The 10,869-nt window shown below is 34.0% G+C and overlaps 1 pseudogene; it reads left to right on the forward strand.

Annotated features, from left to right (window-relative positions):
* The first annotated feature begins 407 nt into the window (after positions 1 to 407).
* On the forward strand, positions 408 to 3,959 carry LOC126721584 (probable LRR receptor-like serine/threonine-protein kinase At3g47570; annotated as a pseudogene).
* The last annotated feature ends 6,910 nt before the right edge of the window (positions 3,960 to 10,869 follow it).

The raw sequence follows: 10,869 nt of genomic DNA on the forward strand, positions 1-10,869 counted from the left end.
TCATAGCTTTTATTAGTGGAAGATACAATTATTTTCTACCTCCAAAACAACGGTGTTGTTTTTATATTATTATGTATATATAAGACTAATACGTATTCCATGATAAACTAGTAATAAATTCTTTCAAAAACAATGAATACCCTTGTGGAATATTTCATGTGCTTAGGCAGGTTGATTACTCCTTAATTTTATAGTGGATTTGGTGCATATGCACTACATTGCTCTTGAAAGTTCCCAGAAAGTTTGTTCTTTCTCTACCTTCTTATAAATATGTGCTTTTCCTTGAGTACCTAAGCATCGAAATCAAGCCCAGACTGTTTTCACAAAAAGACACCCAATTTACCTCTTAGCAAAAAACAAAAAAGAGTTTGTACCAAGCTACGTGACTGTGGATGGGGCTTTACGACATGAGTTCAGCTCCATCTTCCTCATCTTTTTACATGCATGCTTTTATCCTTCTTGTCTTGTGGTCTGGCTTGTTAGTCACCTCTGTTGTTGGTGGGAATAATGAGACAGACCGGTTAGCATTGCTTGCGTTCAAAGCCAAGATCACTGATGACCCTCTCCAGGTTATGAGCTCTTGGAATGACAGCACACACTTTTGTCAATGGCAAGGGGTTACCTGTGGTCGTCGACATCAGAGGGTCACAGTGTTGGACCTGCGATCTTCGAAACTAGTAGGCTCTATATCACCACATGTTGGTAATTTAAGTTTTTTGAAGAATCTAATACTCTCAAACAACAACTTTCATACTGAAATTCCTTTAGAAATTGACCGTTTACGCAGATCGCAAATCCTATGCTTGTACAATAACTCACTTAGCGGCAAAATTCCAAGAAATTTATCCCATTGCACCAACCTCAATTACATTAATTTCGGTCACAACCTTTTGGATGGGGAAATCCCTGCAACTCTTGGCACTTTGCCAAAACTCCAACTCGTTTCTTTTGAAATAAATAATTTGACAGGAAGAATCCCACCTTCTTTCGGCAACTTATCCTCTCTAGAAACATTTAGTGCAACTTATAATAACTTGGGTGGGAGTATCCCTACTTCTTTTGGCCAATTGACGAAACTTACATTTTTTGGTGTCGGTGTAAATAGGTTGTCTGGAAGAATTCCTCCCTCAATCTTCAATTTGTCTTTGTTAAAAACATATAATGTAGGAGTCAACCAAATCCAAGGGCATCTTCCATCGGACATAGGTATCACTCTACCAAATATCGAAACATTTAACTGTGAGATCAATCAATTTGCTGGACCTATCCCTATTTCAATATCTAATGCCTCAAATCTAAATGCACTTGAACTTGCCAACAATAAACTAAGAGGAAGAGTTCCTTCTTTGGAGAAGTTATATAGAGTTGCATTTTTTATCATCAGTTTAAACGGCCTTGGAAATGGAGGGACAAATGACTTGAGTTTTCTTTGTTCTTTGACAAATTCTACATATCTAACCGTTTTATAGATAAGCTACAATAACTTTGGGGGAGAGTTGCCCAAGTGCATTGCCAATTTCTTAACTACTCTCATCATTTTGAGTCTAGAAAATAATAAAATATCTAGAAACATTCCTAATGGTATAGGAAATTTGACCAATTTGGAGAGACTAGTCATGTGGAACAATAAATTATCAAGTAATATTCCCTTTGAAATTGGAAAACTTCGAAATTTACAACATTTGTCTTTATCTCAAAACAATTTCTTTGGGAACATTCCTTCCTCTGTTGGAAATTTAACTCTTTTGATAAACTTGGATTTAGACGATAATAATCTTCAAGGAAGCATCCCTTTGAGTCTAGACAAGTGCGAAAGTATGAATAATTTGAATCTTTCTAATAACAATCTCAGTGGTACTATATCATATGCAGTTATTGGTCTCTCACTCTCACCAATTGCTCTAGACTTTTTAGCCAACAAATTTACTGATGTCCTTCCTATAGAAGTGGGAAATTTAATAAATTTAGAATACTTGGTTATTTCTGAAAATATGTTGTTTGGGAAAATTCCAACAAGTCTTGGTAGTTGTGTAAAACTAGAATTTCTAGTCATGAGAAGCAACTTCTTTCAAGGGGTCATTCCTTCATCTTTGGAATCATTAAGGGGGCTTCAAGTTTTAGATCTTTCTAAAAACAATTTCTCTGGAAGTATTCCAAAATTTTTGGAGAGCTTTATCTTCTTTTAGTTATTGAATTTGTCTTATAACGATTTTGATGGTGAGGTACCAACAAATGGAGTTTTCAAAAACACAAGTGCAACTGTGATTAAGGGAAACAATAAGCTCTATGGAGGCATGCCTAAGTTTGATCTTTCTATATGTAAATAGAATAAATCCAAGAAGAAGAAGTGGACTCCATCCTTGAAGATAATAATCTCTATACTTTATGGCCTTCTTGGAGTAACTTTGGTAATGTTATTTTTGTATCTCTGGACTTTAAAAAGAAAAAGGAGAGAAAGTATTTTAAATAATTCAGGAAATTTACTTTTGAATGTATCTTACCAAAGTCTCTTGAAAGCTACAAATGCATTCTCCACCACTAATTTAATTGGTGTGGGTAGCTTTGGATCTGTGTATAGAGGAATTCTTGATCATGATAGATGTAAAGTTGCTATCAAGGTGCTCAACCTTTTGCACCATGGAGCTTCAAAAAGTTTTATTACTGAATGTGAGGCTTTGCGAAATATTAGACATTGGAATCTGGTAAAGGTATTCACAGCATGTTCAGGTGTTGACTATCAAGGTCATGATTTCAAAGCATTGGTATACGAGTTCATGACTAATGGCAACCTAGACAAGTGGTTGCATCCAATTTCAAGAACAAATGAGGTTCCTAAGGAGCAAACGAATTTGAATCTTCTTCAAAGACTGAATATTGCTATTGACGTTGCAAATGCATTGGAATATCTTCATCATCATTGTCATACACCAATTGTTCATTGAGACCTCAAGCCTAGCAATGTTCTTCTTGATGATGACATGATTGGACATGTTGGTGACTTTGGGTTGGCAAGGTTCCTTTGTGAGGCCACCCAAAAGTGTCTTGCTAATCAATCAAGCTCTATCAGATTAAGAGGAACAATTGGTTATGCTCCTCCAAGTGAGTATCTTTTCTATTTTGAACATTGAATTCTTTTCTTTCTTAATATTTCTTGATGTACTTTCAAGCATGAAATAGCTTAAGGAAACCTTTTACAAGATGGAGCATGTGCTAAAAGAAATTTCCACTTTTCGTAATTTTTTTCCTTTTGTATGCCACTGAATAGCTCTTTCGAAGTTGTGCTATTATAATTTTTTATTTTTTTTAATATGAAACAAGATCAATAAGATTGTAAATGTTCTGTACAATTGCAGAATATGGTTTGGAAAACGAGATGTCAACATATGGTGATGTCTATAGTTATGGCATACTATTATTGGAGATGTTCACAGGAAAAAGAGCCACTGATAACATTTTCAAAGACAACTTGAACCTTCATGATTTTGTTAAAGGAGCATTGCCCGAACGAGTCATTAACATTGTGGATCCTATTATCCTTTGGGAAAGAGAAGATATGGAAACAAGGACAAATGATACTCACATTCAAAGTCAGATAGAAAGTCCCAAAATTCTAGGGTGCTTGATTTTGATATTTGGAATTGGAGTTTCTTGTTCTATAGAATCTCCTAGAGAAAGGATGAACATTAATGATGTTGTGGCTTAGTTGCATTTGATTAGAGAAAAGCTCCTCAGAACTAGAATACGCCAAGAAAGACTTCAACCTACAGGTAATTGTTTATTACACAATACTTGTTGCTCTAAACTCACTCCTAAGCCAACACAATACCATGTGCATGTCACGGTAATTTCTTTTATTCTAGCAAAATTGATAATTTTGATGCCATGTGAGATTTGATTACATGATGGTACTGTTCATATGATTAAGACTTGTCTAATTTGTTTTCTATTATTCAGAATAAGCTCTTTTTTGTCAAAAAAGAAAAAAGTTTGTTGAAAAATACATAAATCAAAATGAAGTTTAAGCTATTTTCGATTTCGTGATTTCTTCCATTAGTGATTATTGACACTGTACTTACACTCTGTACTTTTTATAGAGACACCTTTGCTTTGATGAATTTTTGATGTAGACATAGGCTTAAATTACTCTAAGTACGGAATTCTAATGGGTAAGAAGTTTAACTAATTTACTGGGAATGATTTAGTTGTTTAAAATCTTAACCATCTCTCAAGTACTAGTATAACCATTTCCATAAAATATTTAATGAGTTTAGGATTCAAAAGTTGAACCTTCTTGCATTATTATGAATCCCCTTACTATTTGGAAAACCAAAACTTCTTCCTATACATAGAAATGATTTCCCTTAATTCAATGATTTAGAGGGATAATAGTCCTCCTTGAATGAAGGTACAGAGGGCCAGTGACCCTATTGGAAGTCAGCATGACTTGATGAGGTTTTGATTTTGTATAATGTTGGAACAAAATAATCAAATCTGCAGCACCTCCTTTTATTTCTTTTAACACTCGCTTATTAGTTTATCCTGTATTTGTGGCTGTAACATTGCTTTTAAAAAATAATAGAGACTCTGTGGATGTAGGCTTTTATGGCCGAACCACGTTAAAATTGTTGTCTTCCTTCTTATGTAGGCCTTCATTTTTCACAAAGGAATTTTAGAGCTTCGAGCCTTCACTACAAAAAATGAGGGTTTTAGCCGCGTTTAAAAAACACAACTATAGACCCTAAAAACGCGGCTATAGCCTATAGCTGCGTTTTCTATAATCATGTTTACCCACGTAGCCTTCTCAATGTGACCATAGGTCCAACAGGTCTATAGTTGCTATAGCTGCATTTTTTTAAACATGGCTATAGACCCTGTTTGTGCTACGTTTAGAACCCACGACTGTAGGTAATGTTTTGGCCACATTTTTAAAAAACACAGCTCTAGTCGGGGACCAATAATTGCATTTTTAAAAACGTGGTTGTAGACCCTGTATTGTGCTGTGTTTAGAACCCGTGACTGTAGGTAGAGTTTTGATTGCGGTTTCAAACCACGGCTAAAGCCTCCTACGTAGTTTTTGTCTATAGATGCGTTTATGAAATGCGACTATAGGTTTTTTTTCTTTTTTCTTTTTCCTGGCTAAATCACAATTCCTGCCCAAATTTACATAACCAAATACAAGACCAACTGTAGTTGGTCTTGTACATCACAAACAACTATATACATAACCAAAGTTTCATTCCCAAAACAACTATTTTCATTGTCAAAACATCACAAACTTTGCGAGTTCCCAAAACGGCTATATCTACATCACAACAAAACCAAGAAGTTTACAAGTTCCCAACAAAATACCCACAAAATACCCATCTACACCCGCAAATACCCTTTGGTTGACTTCACAAAAGGCATGCCCCGTACATTTCAACTATCTGCTTTCAAAATCACCGATAGATGAATGGGTTGCATCTGCATAGAATGAGTAGAGAATTTTAAATTACATTTAAAAAAGAGGACCACAATACTTAGAGTAGAGAATTTGCATAAAACACTATGCATACCTTTGTGGAACAATTTTAGCATCAAAGATAAGCACCAGTTCAGTAAAGACTTTAAAGAAATGCATGAAAAAAACACAAAATAATTAAAGGAAACTATCATGAAAGCTAATCAAAATATATGATAGAAAGAGTATATCTTAATGAATGAATACACAATTGACCGCAACCAAGCACCAACAATATGAAGCACTCCCCCTCCAAGATGATATGTGATGCATGAAGTTCAATAAAATCTCTATAAAATTATAAACTCACAATACTCATCAAGCTTAAATCATAAATTCATTGAGATTCATGTAACACAGCAAACAAACTATAGAAATTTAAAAATACTGAGCACCAAGTACTAAATAGAAATTTAAAAATAATGATATCTCTCACTACCTGTAAGGTTTGGGAAAACATGTTTAGTAGAGAGGCTTCATGTTTAGTTGATTCATTATCGTATTGAAATTTGTCAATCCATTGAAAACACCTTTGAAATATTTTATTTTCACAAGATTACTTACCTATGAATCCGCACCTCATATTAGAACCAAAACAAAAAAAAAAACAAAAAAAACAAAAAAACAAAAAAAAAAGAGAAAAAAGAGTAATAAAGCACTAGATATATTACAGCACCCAACAACTATCATGTTCACATTTTAACACCTCTGAGTTAATAAGTTAAGGAAACATCTTTTGTTGTACATGATGGAGCATGTTATAGCAACCAATAACATGCTAAAAATTGATTGTTATTATTGTTCAAAATATGTAATTTTCAATCGCTATTGCATTCTTTTTCACCACCTTTCTCAAAATTGATTGGTAACTCCTAAACACAAGAAACATGGATTTCACATTTCAGTCACTACTTCTTTCCTTTTTTACCACACACCTTGCATAATCTACATGTAGTTTTCCTCCAACCTTTCTTTCTTTGAAATTAGAATTTGGTTTCCTCTACTTACATCATGAAACGTTGATACTAATTCAAAAGTTGTCACCCACACTAGAAGTATACTGCCTAATACCATAGATAAAGCCTTAGAAAATCTATCCCTGAGAAATATGATCATCTCCATTTCACTTCAAATGAAGATGTGACACTCTATCAGATTCATGAAATAAAATCCTAACTGTGAAATAGACAGTCACTCTCTCCATTTCATGTGAAATGGAGAGATAGAGGATTCTAATTCCACTATTAAGAATGCATCATCAAACCTTTACTTAAATGTCTTGGGAGTCTTTGTAACAGAAGGTGAATCTAACACTATTTAAGCTTCAACTATGTATGTATATATATATATATATATGACAAAGCTTAGGTATAGTTCTTTAGGCATTGTACCTAAGGTCCTAATTGAATTCAATTATGTAGCAGTATTGACTAATTCAGCATAATTAAATTCATCCATATGGTTTATTACTCAATGAGACTACATTGTTGAATTTATTTGGGAAACTTTCTTTAATTTTTCACACACACATATCAATTAAGATTTAAAGGTCCATTTCATAAGACTTGACATGAAAATTATAGACTATATAGACATTTCCCGACTAACAAAATCACTAACATTTCATGTGCTAATAATCTTTTAGCAAACAAAGAAACAAATAAATAGTTCAAATGAGTTCTGCTTATGTGTGAGTGTGGGTATATATACAAGAAATTGAAATAAAAAAAATAAAATAAAGCAGGAATGATAATAAAGAGTGGTACTTTCCACCAAGTGAGCAATGTGGAAGTGACAAGAGCAAGGGTGATTGAGAATGTTAGGGACATAATTGATGTAATTGGCTAATCCTTTGACAAAACACACTTTACTTGTATTTGGGAAGATCTAGGATGGTTTAAGACTTCAAGAAACATGTTGTTCAAGTCAAGTGTTAAAGTCATGCAAAAAATCTGACCAAGAAACAAGTGAAGAAGTGTTGTTTATTAAAGCTCGACAAATGTCTTGACAGAAGCTGTATCTATCAAGATTTAATGTTAAAGCTCAACACAAGCTCGACACAAGCTATATTTGTCGAGAATTATGAAATCAAACTTTTTAGATCTGATTACATGTCTCTCCTTGAGTGTTTGTGTAGAGTTTCTTTTCTCACAACCCTAAACATATATAAAGATTATTTTAAAGGCCATCACAATGTGGACGCACAAAGGAATAGAGTAATCCCTACATGCATTGTGTGACCAAAAGCATAAATTGCTCTAGTTCATCATTCTCTCTATAAAAGCTACTACGTCTTTGCACTAAGGGTCTTGTAACCAAGGAGCTTCTTGATCTTCATTGTTGATGAACTGAAAAACTTTGCAACCAACATCTTCTTCAAGTTGGTGGGTTAGTCACGTATTAGGATTCATGCATTATTGGTTAGTCACGTACTGGGATTCATGCATTGAATGGAGAGATTGCCACTATAATACAAGTCCAATTAGGTATTGGGCAAAGGGTTCAATTGTAGATTAGTATTTCGGAATAGGCCAAAGGGTTTGATAAAATTCCTTATTCTTTTAACTGCTTGTAATTGATAATAGTAGATTCTTGGAACTTGATTTGTTCTTTTTGTTTCATTGAATTAAAAGATTGTAACTCTTCTTCTGTCATGTTCTCAAGATCCTCTTGCAATCTTGTGAGCTCTTCTTTCATGGCCTTTTTAGATTCAGTTAAGGCCTTGACCTTCTTTGAAACATCCTTGATGTAAAGTTGTGATTTACAACTATGTTTTATGTTGGTTTTATCCCATGACAAAGAGTGTTATAATTGCATTAATTTATATTTTTGTATTTTGTGGAATTTTATTGTATTGACTTTTGTATTAAGTTGGTGAAGAATCGAGCATGAAATGAAGATTAGTGCAGTTTCACAACTAGCTCGCAAAAAGTTCGTTAGTAAAGGTTCCTACAAAAAGGTCACGTGAGAAGCACATGCTGGAAGCTGAAGAGTCAAGTGTCAGGCTACATTTTGCGAGTACTTCGCAAGACAGACCATCTCGCAAGGTACCCATGAAACTATCTACCTAGAGGATTTTAAGTGTGACTTTCTTACCCTTCACCCATACTATATATACCCTTGTTACCCACAAAAGTAAAGTGAGGCTATATTCAGAGAGAAAACCCTAGGTAAGTTTTTACAGCATAACACACCCACCTTTTAGAGAGAGAGATACTCATTCTTAGTGAAAAATCATTATAGTCTCTTCTCCTTCTCTCTCCCATTGTCATACTTTGAGAGGAGATTTGTACCCAAACATAACCTACACCTATTCAGAGTATAGAGAGTGTTTTGGAGCTTGAGAAGCTTTGGGGATTTGCCAAAAGAAGCTGGTGAGACTTGATGGATGCAATCGGGCAGTATTGTAGGATCCGAAAAGTTAGTGAAGACAAGACTCTAAGAAGTCCATTAATAGTAGGAGCTTGGAGGGCTCAAGTATATTGGGTAAACTAGGCTTAGAGGGTCTTTTGTTATTCATGTACTCCAACTTATTCACTAGTGGATCAATTTCGACTTGGAGGGTTGTGGAAAGGTTGTTCACCGAGTTCTTCAGTTTCCTTTTTGATAACACGTCTTGGTGTTATCTTTTGTTTGCATCTTTCTTTCTTTACTCTTGTGTTTTACTTTTATTGTTTATTATTCATGTGTATGCACTAGAGTAAATCCGGTGATTGCGTTTCATTTACTCTTGTTCCGCACTTAGATAAGTTAGAGTAAAAGCAATTAAGCTGTAATTTAAAATTGGCACAAATCCGAGCTTTTCACTCGACATCCCTAAAACTTTGTTTACCATTTGATACATTTCTTTCCAAAGTTTTCTTTGGTCACAATTGCTCATCTCAAGATCAACGGCCGATACTACTTGTTAGGAACCCGGTGGTTCCTAATGGGGATGGATAAGAATTATAGAGGAATTGATGAGAATTGTAGGAACATTGACTTAATTTGAGGTAGTCACCCTCCGTAGAGAAATATTAAGAGAAAGAGAGGAAATGCACTAAGCAATGAGTTGGTTTATTCTTCCATGATTGAAATGTGATTACAAGTAGATATTTATAGAACCATGAACTATTCTATTGGCCTACATGGCCTTATCCTAATGGTCCTATTATTCTCCATGTGTATTAATAATTCCAATATGTATTAAATGTGATTAACATGCTTGGAATTGTAACTAACTAACTAAATATAATATTACAACAATTATTATCCATATACCTATAGGGGTTCCTAACTTGTGGGATCTAATATTTCCAACCGGAAATGTCAGAGATAGAATTCATATATTTAATGGGAATCATAGTTCTAGTGAATTTTGTCAAACAAATAACAAAAATTCCGGTTAGGCTAGGCTTGATAGAGAGGACCAAAGCTCCGCCTAATGATAAATTACTAATTCTCCTAGAAGTTCAAATTGTTCAATGATATATTACTAATTCTCCTAGAAGTTCAAATGGTTTAAAAGTAGTGAATTTAATTATTTAACAATTATTTGAACCACTAATACATAAATGGTCCAGAATGATCCACTATGTCAATAATTTTTTATTCCTTGTAGAATATAGTAAATCCTTGATTGTGAGTATGGGTTAAATCTTGGTTGAGTTTCCATGAACATGGAATTTGAACAAAAATTTGTATATTTCACACACAAAGTTTAAGAAAAAAGGCCAAGCCAAGTTCATGTCAATGTGACTACCATTTCATCTAGCACCTATGTGGCATCATTCGTACAAATAATTTGCAATAAAACTTAAAAAATCCGGAAATAAAATAAGGTAAGAATTTCGAAACTGGAGACATCGAAGAATTTTAAGGAAAAAAAAATGTCCAGCAAAAAAAGATTTCCCTTCTATTAATTATGCACGGAAAGAAATTAAGCATGGCTGTGTGAATCAACACAGCCAATAAGATTTTCCCTCATACATCATTCATCACCTTTATATTTGCACTCCTATTTCCCAATCATGCATCTTCAAAGACATTGCCTTTTCTTTATTAAATAAGTACAGTCCATCCTCTTTTACTCTTCAAATGCAAAAATTTGCACCGCATTCGTTCAAGAATTTAGTAGTTTCTCTAACTACATCAAAAACTGCATGATACTTAATTTGGAGGAGTTAGTGTACCAAAAATTGCAGAAGTAGAGCGTTGTGCCAAAAACTCTTTCATAAAAAGAGACTTCCCAATATGTGTCAGACTCAAGATCTTCATCTTTAGATTTACAATATATGGAAGAAAAGCACTTCGTTATCAAGGTCGTTGAAAATTAGTACATGGCACTTTTGAAAAAGTTTGGATACTGTAAATGCACCACTTACGCCAAG

This window comes from Quercus robur, chromosome 4 (assembly GCF_932294415.1).
Source record: "Quercus robur chromosome 4, dhQueRobu3.1, whole genome shotgun sequence".
NCBI classification, from domain to species: Eukaryota; Viridiplantae; Streptophyta; class Magnoliopsida; order Fagales; family Fagaceae; genus Quercus; species Quercus robur.